Source organism: Amphiprion ocellaris, chromosome 3, assembly GCF_022539595.1.
Source record: "Amphiprion ocellaris isolate individual 3 ecotype Okinawa chromosome 3, ASM2253959v1, whole genome shotgun sequence".
Lineage (NCBI taxonomy): Eukaryota > Metazoa > Chordata > Actinopteri > Pomacentridae > Amphiprion > Amphiprion ocellaris.
In genome coordinates this window covers 29,636,771-29,662,514 of record NC_072768.1, presented here as the reverse complement: position 1 = coordinate 29,662,514, position 25,744 = coordinate 29,636,771, and the positions used below count along the sequence as shown (strand labels likewise).

Genomic DNA, 25,744 nt, shown 5'->3' with positions numbered 1-25,744 from the left:
TTCTCTGCCAGATCGTCAACTTTGTCACATGCTCATAGCGGTTCTCTGTGTCCTTCTCTACCCTGGATCATTTTCAGCCGGTTCCTGCCATCATTACCACCAGACTCTGCACTTGGCTTGGTTTTCCTGCCTGTCTGTTCCAGCTCCTAATCTACCAGCTAAGTTGCTGTATAATTTGTCTGTTATGTTTCTTTATCCCGTCAGTTCTGGTAATCCCCCTTTAGTCAATCCTAGTAGCTCTATTGTGAATTTTGTGTTCTTGATTTTCTGTGTTCATTCTGCTAATTAATTCCTGACTTAGTTTTCAGTTTCATTTGCTTGTTTTCTCAGCCTCTTTAGCTCACTCTTTTGGGTTGCCTTGTTATGTGTTTGGAATTGTATTTTCAGTATTTCACTTAGGTTTGTCACAAATTGTAAATAAACATTTTTGCACCAAGGTTGTGATCCTGCACCTGGGTTCTCCCTCATCAAACCGTGACACAAACAGAAGTTCATACGACATCAGTTGGATTTTGAGTGGAATTGTTGGCGCCAACAACTAATGTTAATAATCAATCTGGCTAAATTTAGATGTTTGCTGCATGTTTGTTTATCCCATGGATTACTGTTGATACAGATAGTATTAGTCATCTGAAACTTTAACAATAAATACCAGCTTCCCAAACAGATCCTCAGAATCAAAGAGAAAAGAATGTCTAAAGAATGTCTAAAGTCATATATATATATATATATATATATATATATATATAGATAGATAGATAGATAGATAGATAGATAGATAGATAGATAGATAGATAGATAGATAGATAGATAGATAGATAGATAGATAGATAGATAGATAGATAGATAGATAGATAGATAGATAGATAGAGATATAGATATGTATATGTATACGTATATGCAGTGCTTCACAAATTTACTTGACTACCAGTCATGAAAACGATAAAACACAAATATTTTACAAATCTGTCAAGAACTGGTTTCAAACTAAAAAATCTATTGTTATTTATTAGGGAAATAACGATCTGGAAAAACTAAATAGTCCTTATTCATATATATTAACCAAAAATCTTAATATTTTCTATTTCCTTCTTTGGCCCTGATAACAGTTGCCATTGTTTTTACGTACTTTTCAGCAGGCCTCTTTTGTTACTGAGTTCCAAAGAGTTTCTAGCTGTTCCCTCAGACTTGCTTTGGTGAAATTTTTGTGCAATCTATTTTTGAATTTAATGAATCCCCTGTTCAATAGGATTCAAGTCTGGACTTTGACTTGGCCAATCCATCAGTTCCAGTACTCCAGATTCCTTTTTCATGGTCAAGTAGTCTCATCACAGCTTGAAGTCTGCTTGGGGTCGTTGTCTTCTTGGTTTATGAACCCAGGACCAATCAGGTTCAATTCAGAAGGGATCCCATGATGCACCAAGATGTTGTGGTAGACCTTCTTGTTCATGATACCATAGATTTTAACTAATTTGCCCATGTCATTTCCACAAATAGAACCCCATACCATAATGTAGTCTCCACTGTGTTTCTCTGTGGGTGCAATGCATCTAGCATTAAAATATTCTCCACATTTTCTGTGGACTAGGGTTGGTCTCAATAGCAATTTCTGGGCTCTGGATATTCGGGCCCAATTAATGACGAATAAAATATTTTGGTAATCAGTAATACTATTAATTTAGAGCAGCGGTGGCAAATACCTTACACTGTGCGTGTGTGTGTGTATATATACATGTGGGTGTGTGTGTGTGTGTGTAATTCTTTGAAACATAAAGCACAAAAATACAGCTTTCATATTATTATAGAGGGCAACAAAACTCATTTACATTGTTTTACATCGTTTACAGTTTTGAGCTTAAAGTTTGTCATTTATTCATTTGGTAATCATCTACTCATAATTATTACTTCCACGAAGAAGACTATGTTGTCCCCGCAGTTTGTTAGTTTGTTTGTTTGGCTGTGAGCAGAATTATGCAAAAACTACTGGCAAGAATTTAATTGAACCTGGATGAAAAGTGGGGAATGTGCAAAGGATGAACTCATAAAATTGTGACTAGATCTGGTTTGGGTTGTGAAATCACATATTAAAGATGAGTGGACTATGGGCCTTGGCAGAGCTCTCAGACTGTTTTTTCAGGTGCTCATATGTTCACTCTTCTTCAGAATCAAGATGGTCACGAATTTACATTTAAACCTTAAACACTGTTTCCACTAGGTTAACTGACATCACGTGCGTGCGTGCTTGTTTTTTCTTTAATTAGCTGAAAGATTCTTAATTGTCTTTATATTGTATGCTATACAGGGCATACCTTATTATTGGCCTGCAAGTTTCTTGTGTCTGTCAAAGAGTTCTAGAAATCTTGGTGGAACTCTTTTCTTAAAAGTTGTATCAGGCAGTCTTCAGTAGGAATCCTTCAGCAGAGAACTGATGGTGTTTGATGTCTGGATCAAAGAGTTTGAGCGGAATCTGTCCTCATGAGGGATGAAAGCATGTCAGGATTTGTCACTGCAGTGCCCACGCTTCTATTTAAACATTACATGTTAATCTCCTCTAGAGGCTCTGGACTCTGATGAACACCCAGAGAACTTGTTTGCCATTTAAATGAAATCATGCAGGATTTTAAAATTCAGTTTTTTACATTTGCATCTTCATTCTAACCCTAACCCTCACCCACAGGTTGTGACACTTTTGTGCAAAATCTGGCATCTGGGTTGATTAGAATATGAGAGATTAAAAATGTGGAAAAAATATATTCAACACTAACAACTGCAATGGTTAAGAAAATCCAGTCCAGGTGTTAAATCGCAACCAACAAACCAGGAAAATGTGTCAGGCTTCATGGTGAAGCCAAATCTAAAGTAAAAGTCATTCTCAGGCCATGTCATCTGACATTTGACTACTACTGACATTCAGCACAGAAGTCACATGACCAGCAGGAGTATAAATCATTATCTGTCAAAGATCACAGACTGCTCATTCATCTGCAGATGAGCTGGCTAAGGCAGAAAAGGGAATATTTCAGCATGATAACAATCCAAAGAATGCTGAAAAATGACTTCATCCACTTTATTATTTATTACAATTTATTATTTAATATACAAATATGCCAAAAATTTAAGTGCACCACTTTCATAGGAATTCACAAGAAGTGTTTTCTTCAAGTGATGTCCTATTTTTTGTTGATACTTAGTAACAAAATATTCTATTACTTAATTTTATTCTTAATATTACCAAAGACATATTTAGAGCACCCCAAATGGGCAGAAATTCAGACAGTCATATCCAAGTACAGAACAGAAGCCTTTGAGGACTCCCAGCTCACTTCAATGGCAACAGAAATTTGTTTTTCATTTTGCAAGAAAATCTAGGATCATCTCGTTAGGATTAATTCTCTTCCGTTAAGACACCTCTCACTACACTGGATTTAATATGGCCTGCAACAAGCTGAGTCAGTAAAAACACAAAGTGTGGGAAGGCAGGGCAACTAAAATAACAGGCTGCACTTGGGAAAATGTTGTACATGTTGATTCCAAATGTTTTCAATTTTAGAAAAATAATCAAAAACAGTGAACTTTTGTATTTTCTTTATTTATGATTTCTGGCGTTATAATTTTGTTATACTGCACAGAAGCAATATCTGACTTCTGCCTACCTGTAGCCATGGTTGTGTGTTTTTTCAGCAGACATGCAGAACTTTAAAAGAGCCCACGCTGAGGAAGAAAGTAACAGGAGAAAAAAGTGCAGAGGGAACTCCTGGGGTTTAGCGAGGCAAAGGAAGGAGGATTGGGAGTGGGTCTACTGGGGTGTAACATGGTTAATGGTATTACATGTTTCATTTGTCACAGTGGAAGGCCTCTCTACAGACTATTACTTAAATGTTGGAGGTCAAAGCCCAACTCTGATTTTCTTTCTCAGAGATTTTTTTTTATATTAAAATCCTATGTTATTAACATTTACATTTACTAGCTGTAGCTTGTTCCTTTCTGCCATTGTTAAAGCATTACAACTGCCTACAAGTGACATAGTGTTAAATCTACACCATAGTGTACACAATGGGGGAAAAGCATACACAGGCTGTCTTCAAGAAATGCAATCTAGAGGGATGCAGAAATGCTGCCCCAATCCACAAAAAATACAATTTTTATACATTTGAAATATTTGTAAAGACTGGTCACCAAATGTTTCAAAGAGCTCAAAGACAGCAGTGTTCACCCAGAGCAGCAAACACAACAGCTGTCCACTGCAGAACTTTGTTGTTCTGCATTGACTGTGCCATGCACAACTGAATGCTCACATCTGTAAGACACCGGTAAAACACAGTGTGTAAAACACATAATCACTGAAGTTAAATAATCAACGATGTGTCACACCACATGTATAATGTGATGATGTACAAACCTTCATGGAGCCCAAAACACATGGATGAAAATATGGAAATCACAGAGGGGTCTAACAGCTGGGTAACTATCATGGTCCTTGTTGGAACTGAAGGACAAAGAACTAATAATGCAATCTAATTTCAGCGTCTGCCCACACAGGTAGCAACAGTGAAAACCACTGAGTGTTAGAAGTGCTGTCACTCTATGAAAAACTAAACACAAAAGAAAATTCACAGTTCACAATAGTTCCCTTTGTTGGTTACAAAAAACTAAGGAGAGTATTTTTTTTAGATAAAAAGTACAACACTCAGCACAAACAAAAATTACATATAATTATTTTATGATGCAGTAAGTTTTAGTACATGATTCTTCCAGTTTGTACTATTTATTGAATGTTAACCTTGAATCTCTAAATTATGAAAATTAATTGTAATTCAAATTATTTCAGTTCCAAAGAATTAAACATTGTAGAATTGTTAGGTCCTCATCTGCCGATTATAATTCAAGTCTGATACACAAAATACTCATATGTATATTATATACTAATAGATTTGTAATAATACAGAAAATAATTGTTTTCTTTCATGCAATACACAGAATAATGACTGAAAAAATTGTCTATGATGAGTACTTTAACATGGATGGGGAAACACACAGAGCATAGAGATATAGGCAGCATAAAAGAAGCAGCCTCGGACATGGCGGTTGCCAAGGCAACTGCTTGCAACTACTGAATTCACACACCAAAACGCATAAAGACCCTCACCTGCATAAACACTGACACACCCACTGACACCCACACAGGCAGTTAAAGATCATGTACTTAACTGATAGTCACACTACCACAGTGCCTTACTGGAAGGCAGTCATAGATGCCGCCGATCAATAAAAATGAACCACTTCATCATTTCCCACACACTCCTACATAAATGCAGACGTGACTGCTGTGCTTGACAGTGAAATTATAGGGAAAATGACTTTGGACACAGGGTCTCTAACTGACTGTTAAACTGCTGAATGACTGTCTGAAGATCTTTGTCCTGAACAGATGAGATTTGCTTCAGTTTTGTCACATTGTTTTTCGAGCTACTTCATTCAGCTTGTTCCACAAATTGAATTCTTGGATCACACACATTAAACATTTAGCAAATGCAGTTATACCTTAGCTCAGCGCATAAAGCTCAGTGTTTTATCAGAGCCATGACAACATGCTGATGACCAGGTAGAATACTAACATGTGCTGTTCATGTCTGCATATCTCCCAAAGTCTCAAAGCACTGTCATCTCGTTCCTCTTGCACTGTTCTTCCTTAATTTCAGATCATCATCCAGAGATTAAGACAAAGTGCTACACTAAATGCTTTTTGTGGCTATGCAGATAAAGTACATAACAGAAGTGAATACATCCCTGTGCATTAACATTTAAGATTCCAAACTGTATCACTCCTCAATAATCATATTTTTTCCAAGGAAATCAGTGGAGTATTTCCTCTTATGAACAATCAAATCAATCAAATTCCGAAGAAGGACTATATTGAAAAAAGGCCCCAAAGCAGAAATGCCACGTAACAAAAATTATTAGTTGGAAAACCTATGGTCACTGAAACAAAACTGAGTACGTCCGTGATTGTGAGGGGCTTTGTGTAACATCAGCCTCTATTGATGGCATCCAAGAGAAACATCTCTTGCTTTGTCTTCAGCTCAAACTGCTAGATAAAACTTAACTAAAAATCTGAAAAAGATGGAGGCAAATTTATTTGTTTCAAATAAAATCCAGCAAGTTTCACATCAGTCCAAAAATATCCTGAGGTTAATTGATTATTCTAAATTTACCTGGAGGTGTGAGTGCGAGTGTGATGTGTTGTGTCCTGTTTTAAGTTACTGTATTGTTTTTAAGTTATTTTCTTGTTGTTTACTGTGAAGCACTTTGGTCACCCTTTGGGCTGTTGTAAAGGCTATGCAAATAAATTCTGATTGATTGATTGATCATCCTCATCATTACTACCACAGTGAATGCATATGTCTTACAGTTAAGCACACAGATGAGAGCATGATAGTGCAGAGTTTTGTGTGCAAAAAATGTCGGAAAGCTGATATTCACAAATGACATGATTAAAGTCTGTAGATATCCTAAAATACCAGCTGACAAGATGACTCCTAGTCTGCAGGAGCTTGGCAGAAGAGGAAAATTTCAGCATGACAACAATCCAAGGCACTCTGCCAAAATCACACAAGACTTTCTGACATGACCAAATATGTTGGCTGACTTCAGTCCAACAGATCACATTTTTCAGTATTTTAAAAAGCAATGTAGAGCAAAACAACTCATTCAGCAAGAGCAGCTGAAAAAATCGTATCTGAAGAATAGCAGAACATCTCTCCAAATATTTGCACAACACTGATATCCTCCATGCTGAGGAAGATTGATTCTTTCATCCGAAATGAAGGTGAACATGAAGTGTTGTTGTTTGTCCTTCGCAGGTGAAGATGACCTTGACTTCTTCATGAAACATGAGGGGCAGCATGTGTGCAGAGATGGCTGATTAGGCCAATCCTTGCATGGAAAAGTCTATTGCAGTAGGGGCAAGGAATAAGTGGGGCTGAACTATGCTGAGAGGTCAAACTGTGTTTTCTATGTTGCTGTCTCTGCTCTATGCTACTGATGCATCTCTGCTCAGTGTCGGACACACCAGTATTTACAGCGGATCACCAGACAGAGCGGTCCTCAGCTTTCTCCTCCCAGGTAGCATGGGGAATGTTGCATTTCTTGAGGGATGCCTTCAGTGTGTGCATGAAGCGCAGTTTTGGTCGGCCGAGTGAGCGCTTGCCCGTTGACAACTCGCCATAGAGGAGTTTCTTGGGGAGGCGACTGACATCCATGCGGTGCACGAGACCAGCCCAGCAGAGCTGGGAGCGCATCAAGGTGAAGGGGATGCTCTCCGTCCTGGCTCGCTGGAGAACCATGGTGTCTGGAATTTTGTCCTGCCATTTGACACGGAGCAGGGCCCTGAGACATCTCATGTGGAAGCCATTGAATTGTTTGGCATTGACGACTGTACACCGTCCATGTCTCACAGGCGTACAGCAGGGATGGTAGAACCACTGCTCTGTACACCTTGAGTTTGGTGACAAGACTCAATCCTCTGCGGTTCCAGACCTTGTCCTTCAGTCTGCAGAAGGCTGCGCTGGCTCTAGTGATTCTGTATGCAACTTCCTCGTCAATGGTACTGCCAAGGTAGACAAACTTGTCTGCAACTGCTAGCCTCTGACCATTGACACTGATGTGGAGCTCTACGTAGGGAGCTTCTGGGGCTGGCTGGTGCAGGATTTCATCCAAAATTAAGGTGAACACGAAGTATTGACAAAACAAAACACTTAATTCTCAGTAATGAAAGTTTTACTGAAATTTGTTGCATTGAGATTCTATTGCAGGACCTGTATTTTTAATATGATAAAACTAAACTGTCAGCTTGTAATTTAACATGACAGCAAATACCCTACTGTTCCACTTACCAATAATGCACGTATTAGGAGGTGACACATTTTTGAATCATTTCACATTTAAGCGGTATTGCACAGGACTGCAATCACCTCTGTTGTATACTGTATACAGTTCATTCCATTTCTTATGAAGTTGTAAATTTCACAGCCTCTATATTCTACTTCCATTACTGTTAATGTGCATTTCTTGTAAAATTATTTACTTTATGCAAATCTCCATCTACTGTTAAACTACTGTTAATGTACCACTGACCCACATTGCACCTTCCATCCAGTTTACCTTTGAGCATGATGGTTTACTGTAAAATAATAGTTAATCTAGTTGCACTTTCAATTTTGAAACTTTGTCCATGATAATCTTTCCTTTTGAATATTTACACTTGTAAGCTTTCTGTTCACTGAAACAGTTAATATTATTATTTTTGTTATTATTATTATTTCTCTATGGTGATCAATACATTTTCTGAAACTGGCCCTTCATCGCTGGACTTGTTTTTTGATATATTCACATATATTACACAATATCACACTATTGTTATACACAGAGGAATTCCTAGTGGCAGAAGAAGAATTTAGAGCCTTTAATTAACTAAAAGTAGCAACACAAAGTAATTTAATGTCTGCTATGAATGTACATCCTCTTCAGTTATGTCAGATGAAGTGAGTTCCGGTGTCTCTGTGCTGCAGTACTGGATGACAACTGTCTGGTTTAGAGCTGCCTGAATAGGCATGGTATACTCCTGCTTTCAAATGAGTCACAGATTAATATAGAGGGATTTTTACCTCAAGCAGACGGAAAATAAGTTGTTGCCATGACAACAGAGACAAATTATGTGAAATATTAATACACTATAAAGCCTAAAACCAAAGAATCCCATATGAAGAATCAAGGACAAGCACACTGAACCGCCGCCCACCTCCCAACTTCACCAACACTCAGTTGGAGCAGATGGAGTCACACAGGTTCTATTCAGAAAAGGCTAATATGGGTTGTTGGAAAGGCAATACAAGCCCTGCTAAAAGACAGTTCAAAGATCTTGAAAAGGCAAAGTGAAATAAGAAAATTCATTACAAAGCCTTGCCCTACTGAACAATTGGATAACACTGCTACTAAAAAAAATAAAGTTTTCTGATATGAAAGCACAGTTTAATGCAGGTTCGTTTTAGACACTAAAAATCTTGGTCAGTAGGAAAACATGTTTTTGGACTAAAATTACTTTGTCATCATGCTCATATTAATATCAATTTTTGTATAAGGATGCTTTAGTTTTTTTTTTAACCCTTTCAGGACTGATTCTCTCATTTTGTTCAGGTGGCAAAAAATGTTAGTTTAGGTGGGAGAGTTTGTTGAAATTTTCCCTGGGAATACTCGAAAGAATTCTTTGATTTCTCATGTAGTTAGCCCAAAATTGTCTGGACTTTTTATGTTTAAGGCACCACCAAACACCAGTTTTTGTAAAGGTAAAGATCCACCAAATGTCAATATGATATAAATTAACTATTTGGCTCTGTGATATGGAAAACCTTTCAAGCTGAAGAGCAGAAGCAACTCTTCTAAATGCTCTTCATTACTGTAGTGTTGATTATCTTCATTTAATAAGCAGAGGACATAATGAGTCCCTGTTGAAGTTTGTAGCCACTGTGAAGTCAAACTCTCATTATAACTCTCTTATTTTGCATGTGCTTTACTCTCACTTCTGTAATGCTTAAGAACTAGAGTAAAAATATTTTATATTTATATTATTTTCAATGAATTGCTTGGGGGGTTGAGACAGCCATACGGAATGCATCCCACTAACAGGTTTGTTTGCAAAAGATTGTCTTGATCACAAACATTAGTTTATTTGGACTACTAAAATGTGGATTGATCTAGTGTGGAATAGAGTCAACCAAATTATAATTAAAAAAAATAAAATATATAAAAAAAGCATGAGTTGAACATTTATAGCATTGTCAAAGTTTATCTTTCTTTTCTGCAACTATTGGTTTTTGCTGCATTTGGAAGTTTTTGCTTTCCATGTTGTACAAACATATGACAGAAATATTGGTAAATTTTTTACGTGTATAGTGCAAAGAGCATTCTTTGTGTGAATGCTTTTTAATCTTTTGTGTGTCCATGAAATACGATAGAAGAATCAAATGAAAGAGGTTTTCATCCTCAGTAGAGGCTGATGGTCCTGGGGCTAGGAGCTGGACAGCCAGAGGTTTCAGAGTAAGGAATTTGTTGAGAATAAGAAAAACAGAACAAAGAGTCTTGTGTAAATACCACTGGTCCAGTTAGCAGCAGCACAAGGGATAAGGACTGATTCTTGCTCTACTAAACCCTGCCATGCCCTATATCCACACCAAAGCACCACCTCCTCCCTGCTGGTTATTATCAGAAACCTATAAACAATCTTTCTCCTTGATTGCTGTCTGCTCCCTTCTCCTGGTCTTTGTCTTGTTTATTTAAAACGGTGACAGGACACAGTGATAAAAAAGTGGAGGTGCAATTTATAACAGTGACATATCTTCCTGAATGAGCCCTTGTTTTTTTTTTAGCAGACTGAGCATTCAACATAATCAAAACTCTCTATGGTAGGGTAGCAGCAGTCTCAAAGATGGATGAGCCTGTGTGACTGCAGACTTCAGCCAGCTTGACTTCTTCTCCCTCTTTCCTCTGAAAAAATGGGCAGCATACAGGTGAGTTTACTTGATGGGGACTTATATTTCATTCACTCACTCATTTCTGTAGATTAATGTTCGATACCTCAGCTGACAACATCAGACTAGGCAGCTCTCTGGGCATGTTTCATACAAGTATGAGTTAAACATCAGTGACACTCAGTATGACAAGCCACGTGAAATGTCAGGGGTAACAGGGACAAGATTAGAAGAAGAGAAGTTATTGATCAAATCCCCTTCTCCCTGGTCTTGCATAGCCAGACCTATCTCCACAGACACTGCTGGAGAAAGGTATGCCTGCACCTCATTACTATTCTGCTGTGGTGGAAAAGTAATGCTCTAGCTTGTTTGTATTTCTCTTAACCAATCACAAATGTATTGGGTGGTGCTAAGCCCAGAAAGCAGATGCCACTGGTGGAATGTTTGCATGCAGAGAGGCGAGCACTGTTTTAAAAATGACTGATTGCCCACAAATGTGTGTAGGTTGCCTGTTTACTGTAACAAATGGGCTTTTGAAACCAGTAACATGCAGACAGTTGAGGGAGAGGTAAAAGTCACGTGAAATGTGCATCAGAAATGGCAGGCATACATCCAGACTCTACTCGCAGCCATGGGCAAATTAAATGACCAAACTGATAACATGTTCATGCATCTTTGTGCCATCCTCTTCCTTAATTTGCTAATGAATAAGGACTAGTAATATGTAGTTACTTACTAGTTCCACCAAAACAATTCCCCCGTTACTATTTTGCAGGGGCATTGTTGTTACGGGGTGGCACAGTTGCTCAGTGGTTAGCACTTTCGATTCACAGCTAGAAGATCTCTGGGTCCTGGCTTTGGCTTGTGATCTTTTTGTGTGGAGTTTGCAAGCTCTCCCTGTGGTTCCTGTGGTGAACCAGCTTCCTCTCACAGTCCAAAAATATGCTGAGGTTAATTGGTGACTCTAAATTGACTGTAGGTGTGAATGTGAGTGAGCTTGATTGTCTATCTCTACGTCTGTCTGTCTCTCTACTCGTGACCTATCCCAGGGTGTTCCTTGCTTTCACCCTAAGTCAGCTGGGATAGACTCCAACCCCCACAACCCTATAGGAGTTTAAGCAGTGTGTAGATAATGGATGGACTGTTGTTACATCCTGGTCTTAGCACTGTACAGGGAACTGGAATTGGTTTAGAGAAACATAAACACACCAGTGTTGTTCCCCTCTATATTAGAATTGATGCTGATTTGAAGGCAAAGGGTAGTAACACCAAAAAATTATTTGATTTAGATTTTTTGTTTGTTGCTCACCTTGCATTTTGTAAATTGAAAAAAATAAACAATTATTATTTATATTTTGGAAAGCATCCTTAGTTTAGACCATTTTTCCACACCAGCCTAAAATTTTTGCACAGTACTGTATATTTTTCACTTTGAGCAATGTCTGGTGAAAAATACTGGCCTTTTCCCACCATATTCTAATTGAGAATATGAGATGCAGTTGTAATAGAGAAGTGTATCAAATGCACAGTGAAACATAGCGTTGGGAATATTCAAGTCTGGGGGGTTTTACTACTCTGGAGTTGGCAAATACAATTGATGATTTAATATAGGAGAAACTGAATTCCCTCCCTGAGGCTGAGAGATCATACACTTCTTTTGTGTCTATAAGCAACAATGCTGGGAAGGAGCACTTACCGAAGACACACTACGTGCAACACTTACTATGAATAGTTCACCGATGAGAAAAACAAGAGAAGGAACTCTCATAGCAACTACTTCAAATGTAACAAAGCAGCACACCAAGCAACAATCAACTTTTGATAAGCTTGAAGATGACTGCATTAACAAGACTCTTGCTGAATTGTCATGTATGTCAATACTTCTGCAGTAGTCAAGACTGCTGAGGGCAACACAGATCTCTAGAGGAGACCCTCTAGCACCTTTCCTCTTCATCATCTGCTTAGACTATGCACTGAGGAATGCAATCTTGCCCTCCAATGGTCCGACCCAACGTAAACTAGCCCTGGCTGGACATATGGTGAGACACAACAAAGCATCTGGTCGAGTACTGTTATGGCAACCTGGTACCACTAGAAGGGCTGGTAGGCTGAGCACATTAAGGAAGGTGCTAGAAGACGACATTGGTCTGGAAGGCAAAGAACTTTTGACTGCAATGCTGGACAGACAGAGCTGTATGAAGAACTTTATTCATGTCACCAATTCCGTCAAGTGCAATTGACTGACTGGAGTTGGACACCTGCAGTGAATCAACTCCACTCTGACTGAGAAGCAGCACTTCATTCTTCGGAGATATCCTCTGTCCTTGGGACAGCATCTTTGTGTAGACAGTTTCATACTACAACAGGAAAATGAGCCAAACACACCTCTTTGACTTGAAGATCAAACAAGGCCAAGGAGTGCTGAATGTCATGGACTTTCCTCCACAGTCACCTGACCTTGACTCTACTGAACATTTATGGGGCTTTTGAAAATTGAGAAAGCCAAAAATGACAACATGGAGTTTTTGATAGTGTCACGGCCCCCTCCCTGGTTCCCGCATCTGCCCCCCACCTGACCTCCCCTTCCTCTCTCCCTCCTTTTTGCTCTCCCTCTTTATTTCTGCCCTTCCCTGTTCTTCCCTCTCTCTCCACTCTGCTTTCCCGTCCTGCCTCTCTTTCTCCACTGTGCCACTCTCTGCAGCGGCTGCAACAAATCAGCCTCATCAGACTCATCAGTAGAAATCCGGGGGCTTCAACACTCCACACCCTGCCAGATTGTAGCTTCAGCTTCATGCTGCCAGTTCTCAGCCATTGCACATGTTTTGCTCCTTTGTATCCTGTTCATCACTAACTTGTGTTCTGTTCTTGCAGTTCCGCTGGCCGCGCTGCCCGGTTCTGCCCGACCGCTTGCCGGACCCTCTGGCCCTCCAGCCTGCTTGGTTCTGCCCAGCCACTTCCCGGTCCCTTGGACCCACCGGTCTGCCTGGTTCTGCCCAGCCTCTCACGGGACCCTTAGACCCCCATCCCTTCCCTGCCAGTGAGTTTAGTTTACTTCCCTTCTTGTTTTTTTTCCCTTTAGTCCATGTTTATTGTTTATTTAATAGTTTGTAGTTGGTACTCCTTCCTCTCATCTTAGTTCGGTCTTGTTTCGTTATGTATTTGTGAAATAAATCCCTTTGAATCCTGACTGGTCTGTCTAGTCTGTGCACTTTCTCCTTTGGGTTCTCACCTGCGCCCTGACAGTGCTTGTAGTGAATAATTTTCTAAAAGTTCCGATGAGAACTACTATTATATCAATCCACAATGCCCTCCTCAGCATCTCACTGAAGCAGTAGCAGAAGGAAAGGATTTACTGGCTGCATTATGCTTGTTGTGATTGACAGCTGACGCATGACAGAAATGTCTCCAAGATATTTGTGGTACAATTATGCTGACAATCGGTGGCTTTCATATGGAGAATTTCACAGCAGGTTTGAGGTGGCATGAAAGTTACAGGCCACGTAACCAGTTTTTATTAGGTGTAGGATTCCAACAACTTCAGCTGTGACGTTTAACTACCAGTACCTAGTTGGAAATTGCAAATTCAGTGATTCTTACTGTTATCAGTTTATGATGAATGCTTAAACTTTGAGGCATCTTAAAAATTAGCATGGCATTCAAACTCACCAACAGCCATTGGGGTATAGAATCTTAGATTGCTTATACATAGCACTTACAGCTAAATCACATAATTGCTAGCTCATTGCACTGCCACTAAAAATAGGGCTATATTTTTTTGGAAAATCTTAAGCTTCTGAAATAAAATTTCCTTCTTCATTTAAACAAAGACATAATTAAAAACAACCGAATGAATCCCACCAGCACATGTGCTTTTGTTCTGGGATAAAAAAAAAAAACTGAAGATTTCCAAATATCCCAGCAGCAGGGATGAAGAGACATGTTGTGGGGAAACAAAATCCATCCTGATGTGAAACCAAAACAAAAGCAGAGAATAAACAAAGCTTCCTGCTCAGTTTTTAACTGTTACACTGAAGCTTACCTTTCGTTGCACTTCTTTCAATGACAATAAAGTGAATCTGAAGCTGTGTGGGAACTGATTGGTTGCCTAGACCTTGTCCAAAACTGAAAAAAGAGAGAATAAAAAGGGAACACAAAGTACCAAATCAAAAGGCTGTTCACAAAAAGAATTGTGTTGTTCAGTCAGTGTGGGAGTAGGGGGCTGGCAGCGAAATTATAGAGTAGAATTTATCAAAAGAGGCCAAAAAATAAAGTCAGGCAGACATTCAGTTTCCTGCAGAGAAGCCTCGATTCCATTATCAAGACTCAGAGACACCCTGCTGTCCAGCTCAGATGAGCTCCCAATCTGAGAAGAAATAGGAACAGCATAAATCTGTCGCCTTGGAGCTCCAATATGCTTAAACATGAGCTCTGACTGAACATAAAGCTCTGGAGGAGCAGCAGTCAGCCGCTCAGCGGCAGCTTTGTGAATACTCATCAAAGGACCATCTATCATAGAATGTAAAAGACAGTGAGTGAATCCAGACATGGTACATCTTTTAATGGCCTTCTGTCTCTATTTGGTCACTAATGGTTTCTAATCATGAGGGGGATGAGGTGATTCCTAATGAGTTAGACTGATCCGTGTGAGTTTTAGTGAGGGCAGAATGCACAAAGTTCATTCTCAGACCACCTCCACACACCCAGACAGTTGTGACACTGAAATAAAATCCTGGTCTGCCCACCAAGGAAGTGTTCACCATCCTATATTTTAGGCAATATGTAAATGATGGTAGTTGATGGGTGGATAACTATGAGGACTTCATATTCATTTTTACTAAGGTTATAATAATGCATGTATTTATTCCAGACTTCTTGATACAACAAATGTAGCTTTGATATGAGCTTTCTGTTCTGTACAGCCTGTAATCAAAAGAATCACCACACAATTTACCTTTAAGATTTTGGCAGTGCACCAGTTTCGATATATAGCTGTAACATACTAATAGAGTTAGTTTTGTCAATGAGGAGACACTATGCAGTTTGCACTACAATTTAATGAGAATGCAGCACTCACTGACTTTGTCCACTGACAATTCCAATAAAGTTTATTAAAGCAAGAGGATGAATCCTCAATATTGGCAAAAACAGAAAGGCAGCATTATTTTTGCGCAATTCTGCTGGACACAGCAGGTGAGTCTAGTGACAGAAAGACCATATAAAATGTGATTATGAACTTTATTGGATCGTTTCTGTAGGTTGTAAATTGAGTGCATGTCCCTGTAGCCACATACTAACATGTGTACATCCTAACAGCTTTGACAGAGATTTTTTAAACTGCTTGACTGTACGGCCTTTTGAACAATTAATTATAGCCGATTTGGCCAGAAAAATCATACAAAGATCTAGTATCACAAAATCAGAGATTATTTTTAAATGGTTTCAGTTTGGTTGTTGGGTCTGCACCATGGTTAGATTCTCAGCCTTTTGGTCAGCCAAAATGAACTGTACAGACTGTGCAAACAGATGAGATTTCTTTTTAACTAAACCAAACAGATTAGGTGTAAAACACTAAAATGCTCCTAAGATAGCGAGTCACAAACCCGCTGAGAGAAACATTCATTAAAAACTAAGAACTATCATGGTAAGTAATGAGATTGAGAGCTGGCTGGATAGCTTGACAGATAAGCCAATATAAATAACTAATTATAAGTGTGGGACAAAGTAACAATTGAAAAACATTTTTGGTTTGATAAATAATTCTGCCAAACAACTGAGATATACCAAGTCCAGCTGCAAATTGTTCTTTTCTAATATTGATATGGCAGCCTCTATGTTCTCTAGAGTTTTTGGACTGTTTTCACAGCAGTGAGCCAGCGAAATCCCCATGAATTCCTGCCATCAAAATAAACTTTTAAATATTCATTATCAGTCTGTTTTTCTAAAAGACACTCTCAGAATTAGGAGGTAATTTTAGCAAAAGATGGCATTGTGGATTACAGCTTGTCAGTTAAACACAATCTTTGGTCATTTTAGGCCATACGTAATGATGTGTGTTGTAGAGGCCTAAACTGAGTGACTAAGATTTTCAGTTCTTCCAGTGCAATAATAATTTGACAAGACCGTCACCAAGGAGTCAGATTTGAAGAAATAATTGCTGAGCCAAAAGCTGTCTCAAGTGAAAGCTCTGAGAACAGACAACCTACTAGGTGACACATTAAATGGATGAACATTAAACAAAAAGATGCTGACAATTTTCAAGCTCCTAACACAGCTTTTCACCTCCTTGACTACAAACGTATATCCACTCCAACAGGTGAGTGGGAGAAACTGACTTGCCAGTCATTTCCCTGATGAGAAATCACAGCAACAGCCATTTGGAGAATTAATTCAGTGACCTATGGTAATTTTAAGATCCATTTACTCTGTATTGGCTGCGCTTGAACAAGGAATGGGAGCTGCTCTCTTGTCCCTTCACTCATGTAAAATTCATTTCTCCAATAATTATCTCCAACCAGCCCATCTCTCCCCCAAAAAAGACAAAAAAGGAACATCTAATGACCAAATCTTTCCATTTGGAGGGTGATAATTAAGATCAAACATTTGATGAGGGGCCAAATTCAGTTTCTTCCTGGAGAAGTTTTGTAATCTAGCTACTCTATCTATAGCTAACCTTTGTTCAAGGTCAACACTGCACTGGACTGGACTCTCACAAAGTAAACATGTCAGCTGAAAGAAGCATTTTCCCTTTGTATTCTTTTTGCTAACGGTGACATGTGGGATGTCAGGGCCTGAGGGAGGTCAAAGACAGTAGGGATCAGCTTGTGTCCATCCATCTGTCCATGTAATGTTATTTTAGACATGTCCACATATTCTTCTTAAAATGACACCAACTGATCCAGTGGGGGCGCTACACTTACACTCAAAGGTCAGCACTGAAAGGCCATAAGGGCAAATCAGTGCATCAACAAATCCTTCCCATATGGTGCCTTTGGGGCATCTTCATTTAAGTGATTACACTGCAAGTCCTCTCGCTGATGGTGAGATGATGAGCTTTAATGAAAGATGACATATTTTAATGATTGTCAACAAATGACACAAAAACCAAAACTTAAAAAAAGTTTCAACAGATTTCATGAAAGGGTCTGTTACAACGTGCATTAGAGTTTAGTTCTCACTAATGGTCACATTTTACAGTCACAATTCAAATGTGAAACATCTATAATGAAATATTTGGCCTGTAATAATCTTTTAAAATTTAAAATTGCTTTATAAGTTCAATAGGTCTCACTAACTAAGGTCTTCAAAATAGCTTCCTGTCCTGTTTAGGTTGGTACATCTTCCAATGCACTCTCAATATTGTGGAGAGAGAGAAATGACACAGGAACTGATTTTACTGTGTCTAAGGTCTCTGACTGCATAATTTTATCAGCAGAGAACAGATTGCAGGAACATCTGCTTAACATCACGTCTGAGACAATAAAAACTATGATTCTGATTAGCAAAACTTGCTATAAGTTTTCTCTACTTGTTGCTGCAACTTACCCTATATTGCTATGTGAGGAGACAGGCTGGTTGAATTAAAAGTAGGTGAGAATTATGGTGGCAGCTTTCAAAACAAAACAAAAAAAACATACTGCACCTCAATCTTTTCTTCACGATAGACATTTTAGAGAAGGAGCAATATTGATACATGAAACAAGCTACTGAAGCTTTAGTGTCTTGACTATAAGACTACATATTTTGCATTCATTAGAGTGGATAAAGTCTTCTTGCACAAGCAAGCATCAGCTACAACCAGAAGCTTGACAGAAGCTTGTGGATGGCTATCAGAAGTGCCTAGATAAGGTGACAATTTACATGGTCTTTACAAGCGCATGGAAACTTTTGTTCACAACTGTATCTCAGAAGTGAAGGTCACGATTTATTCTGGTAACCTGATTTAAATGGCACAATACAGTCCAACTATTATTCTACTATTTGAGAGTTGCACAAACCATACAAAGGAGATTAAAGAATGAAGGTTTGATTGATAATCTTTGCTTCCATATTTAACTTTACTACCTTGTTTATCTTCCTTGTCACTGAAAAGTTGTGTTACTATATTTGTAAAGATCTTTTATATATTGAAATATTTAGCTTATATTTAATCTCAAAATGCCATACAGTGGATATTCATCTATCTGTATTTGTCTTGAACTCATAATGATCAGAAATCCTCCCGAAGCCCAGATGTTGTTTCTGCAGACACACTGTCAGTAAAGATAAATGTTTCTGAGAACTCACAGCCTGTGCCAGTGGTGTGATAAATCCACCCTCCCCGCCTCGCTGCTGGGCTTTGCTGGCTGGGATATGGTCCTCACTGAGGTTCCTTAGAGAACTCGCTCATCTGATGAACAGGCCTCAAAGCTGCCAGCATGCAGCCTCCCAGAGCTATCTCATATCTAAGCTGGGCAGTGGGAAGTTGAATGATGAAATATGACCCACAGCCTGAGACTCCCCCAACGACAATGTCCTCAACTCCCTCGACAGTCATGCTTTAAACATGACAAATGACAAAGGCACATCAAGGGCAGCTCTGTGGAAACATGAGGGCCCCTAGCACTAGCTGATTAATTATCCCTCTGAATCAATCTCGAATGAAAGCTTCAAGCAGGCCTCAGCTGGCCAAACATTTAAATTCCACCTACTCAGTGAACCTTTATCTGACTAGGATAGCCTGCAGTTTGAAAATTCCTAGCATCACATGTTCTCCTCATTCTGCATCCATAGAAGACATGTAAACAGCAATAATCCACATGAAGGAAATCAGGGCTTGTCATGTTAAATCTCACAGCTGTCATCTGGAAGCTTTTTTCTTCTTACTCAGTTCTCAGCACCAGCTGCCACTTCCCCCTCTCTCTCTCTGGATTCTGTACCAGTTCTGTCATTCTTGTCATTCTGGCTGCAGCCAGACCACCTGGCTTCCTGTCACCCTCTTCCTCCTTCACCCTGTCTGTAGTTTCACTAAGTTGCTGAGACAACAGGCGGATGCTGCACTATCAGTCATCTGCCTCTTTTTTGTGCTGATGGATTTCAGCCTTTTCCTGCAGCTGAAGCAGAGGCAAGACAGTCCACACTGCATACAACTTGTAATTTAGACTATTCAAAAGCTGGCATTTCAATAGCAGATGAATGAGATGGGAAAGCTCTTTCGCTTTAAATGGGAAAAATACATTGTTTAACACCATAGAGGACCACTGTCACAATGACATTCTGTGAGCGTCATCCTGTGGGGATGTTGAGGCTTTTAACTGTCCCAGCAGGATTACAATAGGACATTCATTCACTTCTAAGCTAATGCTATCCATCAACTCATCCTATAATCTATAATTCTCAGGTCATTAACTGTGTTGTTTTAAACAGACAATCTGTGATCATTCGTCCATCTATCCATTTTCTTCTGCTTATCAAGGGTCAGGTCGTGAAGGTAACAGACGAAGCAGGCCGTTCCAGACATACCTCCACCCTGGCAACGCTTTCCAGCTCTTCCTGAGGGATCCCGAGGCGATCCCAGTCCACCTGTCCATCTCGCGCTCCACTTTCTGCAATCATTTTCTGTGATCAAACTGGTGTGGTGGTGGTGGTGATGGATTTCGCACAGCTACTACAGCACTGCTGGGCCTCGTTTCCCATCTATCACCCTCCTGAAGGTGCAACTGACATCAACACCTTCTCTTATTTGGAGGCCAATGATTCAGCGTCTTTGAGCTTTTGGAAAAGCGCTTTATAAATAAAATTTATTATTATTATTATTATTATTTCCTGTTCCTGACACATAGGTTTTCATTTGCATTGTTGATGGATTTGCATCTGCTCACTGTGTGCTGAGAAACAACAAAGTTTAACACTGTATTTACTTTACAGATTTCTCAGATGTGCGACTATTATTCCTTTTCCCTCAGTAGGGTTCTATGTGATACTGATACTACAAAAGCATTGCCATATTCTGCCACAAAAAGACAATACTATTCCCCATCTTAAAAGCACCAATCAAGAGAGACAGTGTGTCTCCTGTGAATTATGTTGAAGTGCCACAGGTGTTGGTGTCTGTGTGCAGCACTTGTCTTTCACTCCCAGCAGGTAAAGTGGACGTTTCAACCACTTTTTTCTCCTCTAATATGCACACAGCATCTTTCATGGTGACTAGGAATGAGTACCAAGCCCCAGAGCCACAGTTCTGCTAACAGTACTGACAGAACAGCAAACAAAATACAGACAAAAACACAGTTTGAGAAGACAGCTTACCCAAAACTTCCATCCAAAATGGAACATGTGCATATCAATGTTTACTAAGGAATGATCACTTATAGTCCTGTTGGAGAGAACAGCATGTCTCCTACCTTCCAAAAGAGTAAATAACAGTCACAGATTGTCAATTGTGAGGATAACCACACCTCTGGACAAGAGAAGGTTGCATTCTTCATGGTGACCTCCTGACCTTCTTCTCATCCTAACACCCAGAACTTTCTACAGAAGAATGAACTAATTAGTTCCAAAACATGAAATTAAGGAACTCTGGAGAGATTTTTTCTTTTTTATTTTCTTTTTTGCAAATGGTGATTGGCTGCAATGTCTGCATGTCATCTTACCTGTCTGAGGCAAATATTACATTAAAAAATATATAAAAAATAAAAATAAAAAAACTGAGTAATTACAGAACAATCAGCAGTATTTGACTAAAGTTGTGATCTTATGAAAATAACTGGATAATTAATAATATAGTCATGACGCACAGACAGAGTCCAGCAAAGAAAGCTGCAAATCCAACACGTGACACACATTACAAGGATATGTTTTATTTAAGTCTTACTTACAATAGTGAGTTATCTTATTCAAAGCGGATATTCCAAACAACAGGTCTTATAAGCTGGTGGCCGAAAGTAATCACAGGCTTCGAGCGAATAGAAACTTTCACAAGTATGAATATAAAAAATATAAGCTGACATGCAAAGATTAACTTAGTTTATTCAAGGTTTATGTCATCTTAATTTGTCATCATTACCTTGAAAATGAACTGCTGAGAGCTGTAATTTAATGGATTATTGTATTGCAGTAACTTGTGTTCCTCTGAAAAACTATGTATTGACTTAGCAGTAACACTACACTCAAAAGCCAGTTCTTGGTTATATAATTCATAGATATAATCAGAAATTTCTCAGCTAATTCTTCATGATGTGTCACCACTGGTCAGACAAAATAACAGAAAAAAAATTAATCTGAAAGAAACCCTGAATTATTAATCAAATGAAAGTTTAAGAGAAGGCGTTCTTGTCAAGTATTCAGTCTGTCTGCACTTTCTGTTTAATTCCCAGCTCTGGTTTTAATTTTGCAACACTACAGGACCAGTTAACATAACCATGTTAAAACACTAGTGACAACGCCTGCTGGGAGCTTGGGACCGGAGGAAAGTCTCCTAGCAGCAGCAGAATTAATATGAATGAAAGCTCAAGAATGTGGAGCAGTTGTGACTTTCAGCACATCTCCCCAACGTGTACTTAAACCCGTTTACACATTCAGATTCATTGATTTCTCTGAATTCAATGTCTTCTCTTCACACAGACATTGTGAAGAGAGGTCTTTGTTATACAGATACTATATATCCATTCAGCTCTTTGGATATATAATATTCACATCAGTGAGTGCGCAAGGATCTGCCTGACATAAATTTCCTCATCTTCTCAAGTCCTCAGTCTTTGAATAGAAGCTGCATTAGAAAAGATAAGATATTGGTTATGGTATTGAAAAAAACAGCACTGACTGCTGTTAGACATGGGATGTGAACACTGCTTTCCAATATGTAGTCCACAAAAGCCTATGCCAAGCCACTTTCGCAGTGCTATGTTAATGTTACACTACTTCCCACAGTCATACCTAAGACCACAAGACATCTTTGTCTGAAAATGGTCAATGCTATTTTTCTGATGAAGACAATCTCACAACACATAATTAAAGAGCCCCATATTCAAGGGGATTATGATTTTGCATCGGGGGCTGGTTCCGGGGTTCAGATTCCAAAGGAATCATTAGGAATTTCAATTTTAAATCTAAATCTAATTTTAACTGTACACTGTTTGAGAATTAGCTACAGAGAACACCTTAATCCTTAATCCAATGGAACAGTAGTATCGAATGCTCAACAAACTGATGATGAAGAGAAAACAATGATTTTTTTACACAGTAGCAACAAAAGCAGAATACTAAAAACTCAAATAACTGCATTGTGCCCACTACCTTTGTGCAGCTGTTGTACTATGTTGAATTCCACATGAATAAAATTAAAAAGCAAAAACACCCACGTTAAACCAAAAAAACTTTTTAGAATATTATGAACATTTAAATGTGTATTTACGTCATTAGTATACGATTTAATCCTGAGGAAGTATTTCTTTTTACTTTTTTGCCTCCATCTGCTTCCTTAAGTTAAGCCATCACTGACCTAGGTCTTTTTAAATCACAGCTCAAAACCTTCCTGTTTAAAATGGCTTTTCATACCTAGCGGCATGGGGACATTTTACTACTTTTATTTCTTTTGGATGTATATTTTAGTGCTGTTTTATTGCTGTGTATTTTATTGTTTTTTTGTATATTTTATGGGCTGCACAGTGGCGTGGTAGTTAGCACTTTCACCTTGCAGCTAGAAGATCCCTGGTCCACATCCCAGCCTTCCAGGGATCTTTCTGCATGGAGTTTGCATGTTCTTCCTGTGCATGTGTGGGTTTTCTCTGGGTACTCTGGTTTCCTCCCACAGTCCAAAAATGTGCTGAGGTTAACTGATTATTCTAAATTTGCTCGTAGGTATGAGTGCTATTGCCATTGCTTGTCCTGTTTTAAGTTACTGTATTGTTTTAAGTTATTATCTTGTTTTTCACTGTGAAGCACTTTGGTCACCCTTTGGGCTGTTGTAAAGTGCTATAGAAATAAACTTTGCTTAAGTGTATCGTTTCCTCTGGGGTTAACATACAGTCTTTATCGTGCCTTCAATATGTTAAATGACTAATGGGATGAGGGATGTGCTACCTCTAAATGGGCAGACAAGGAAATATTACATGTGAAGGTAATTTCCAGCTTGCTCAGGAAAGAGAACAGTGTGAGCAGCAGACAGTCAGCTCCAATGTTTGTACGAGGAAGAGGAAAGAGATGAATCCTCAAAAGAGGCCCTCCACTTTGGTTGGACAGTGCCAACATGTTCCATTTCCCAGCATGCATCACAGAAGAGAGGAGGGAAGCAGAGCGTTATTATTATCAATAAATTCATCTAATTATTTTTATTATTATAAGTGAGTAATGCTGCTCAGTTCTGTGAATGTAGTGAAACAGTACACTGCATGCACAGCATTGATAGTATTTACTATTAAACTGTACGTCATATTTTGCAGCTTTGTGAATCACTGTCATCAGTTACTGTTTTTGCTGAAAGAGAAGGTAAATGAATAAGAGAATAATGTAAGATGAAGAGACTAACCCTCGGTACCCTAGAAAATGCTGGTGGCCAAGTCTTCTTTGAAAACAAAACAAAAAAAAACCACAAAAACCACACGTCATCTATCATAGACAAAATCTGTGAAAACAGAAACAATCCTCAGATTTTCCAACCATCTTTGAACTAATCATGTGTGATGTACACTTCTGTCTGGGATATTAATCAAATCTAAGCTTATAATTGTGATATTTTACTTCTCGTTCAAAAATTTGACACCAAATACTGAAAAAAAAAACAAAATTGCGTGCTCCTCAGCACAACTGAGAAGCCATGATTGACTCAGCTGTGACCAACAGACAAGACAACAAGAGATACTGTGAGGAAAACAAAAAATATAAATAAATACAATAAACGCAGCATGGCTGAAATGTGGTATATAGTGAAGCAAGTTGTTGGTAGGTACATATAGCATGGTGAGATCTTTTTGGAGTTGAAAAACACAGTCTGTTATACGTAGCTAAATATGTACAGCATGTTTTTTCAGTACTGGTAACACCTGTAGGCATTTGGAAAAATGTTCATGTTGATTGCAGGTTTGTTCTATTTTCGTAACATAAATTAAATTCCGAGATGGGGTACCAGGGACCAACAACCACAAACCCATATAATCTCAACACCAGGGCAGCTCACCTGAGACCAAAGAGCATAACTAAGCTAAATACTTGTAACTATCATTTGCCAAGACTAACTGAAAAGTACCTACTGAAACTCTTCCAGAAGATGTGTTTGCAGCTCGACTAAATATTCCCACTGTGACCATCACTGAGACAATAGGCTGATATATGCAACAGTAACAAGGCCAAAAGATGAATAGAATAGAATAGAATAGAATAGAATAGAATAGAATAGAATAGAATAGAATAGAATAGAATAGAATAGAATAGAATATCCTTTATTAGTCCCACAAGGGGAAATTTGCAATGAAGACCCTAAACCACAAGAAGCAGTATCCCCATGGAGAAGGAGGCTGGAGGCCAACATCAAGGCAACAAGGAGGAAATTAGGACTTAGTGTGGAAAACAACACTAGAGGCCAACTCAAAGCCAACTGCCCAGAGTAGTGCAGAATATACCAAGAAGACACTGATATTCTGCATAGGATTGAACCCCCTCAGCCAGACCATAAACACAGACTGGCTTCAGATATCAATTCTGAAGTGAAACGACCACCAGCCACCACCTCTACATGGATGACATCAAGCTGAATGCCAGAAATGAGCAAGACATTGATTCACTGATCCATATAAGATCTACACCAATAACATTAGAATGTCATTTGGACTGGACGAGTTTGGTCAGATGATATCCAAGAGGGAGAGATGACCACCATACAAAAGCAGCTGCCATTTAAAAAGATGAAAAATTATGTAAATGTCTAACACATAACACAGCAGTACTCATGAACTTTTAAAATACTGCTGTTAATGACACTGCTTTAAGTCGTCAGTGTTGTTTGCTGTTCCTTTTATTTCTTCAACTGACAGTATGTTTTCATTTGTCACAGATATTTCTGACAGCTGTTTACCAGTTGGTTGCTTTTCTTGCAGGGCATTTTGTTCACCTATTTGTGTGTATATGATAGGATGGAACTTACATATTAAGAATACATTCTGCAATATAATAAGTTTAAAGTGCTCTGTATGAGCCTAAGTGCAATTGCTTTTGTTGTGGAATTGTGAAGGTTTTTGTGATGCTTCAGAGAA

At 38.8% G+C, this 25,744-nt stretch overlaps 2 protein-coding genes across 3 annotated transcripts in view; one reads left to right on the top strand and one right to left on the bottom strand.

Annotated features, from left to right (window-relative positions):
• The window catches only part of lrrn3a (leucine rich repeat neuronal 3a), a 46,946-nt gene extending 22,022 nt beyond the window's left edge, over nucleotides 1-24,924 (top strand). Inside the window, exons 3-4 of the transcript XR_008601148.1 lie at nucleotides 13,395-13,560; nucleotides 19,975-24,924. The gene's annotated coding sequence lies outside the window, so the exon portion shown is untranslated. The remainder of the gene's footprint in view (nucleotides 1-13,394; nucleotides 13,561-19,974) is intronic.
• The window catches only part of immp2l (inner mitochondrial membrane peptidase subunit 2), a 77,098-nt gene that overhangs the window by 30,271 nt on the left and 21,083 nt on the right, over nucleotides 1-25,744 (bottom strand). The gene's annotated exons all lie outside the window — the stretch shown is intronic.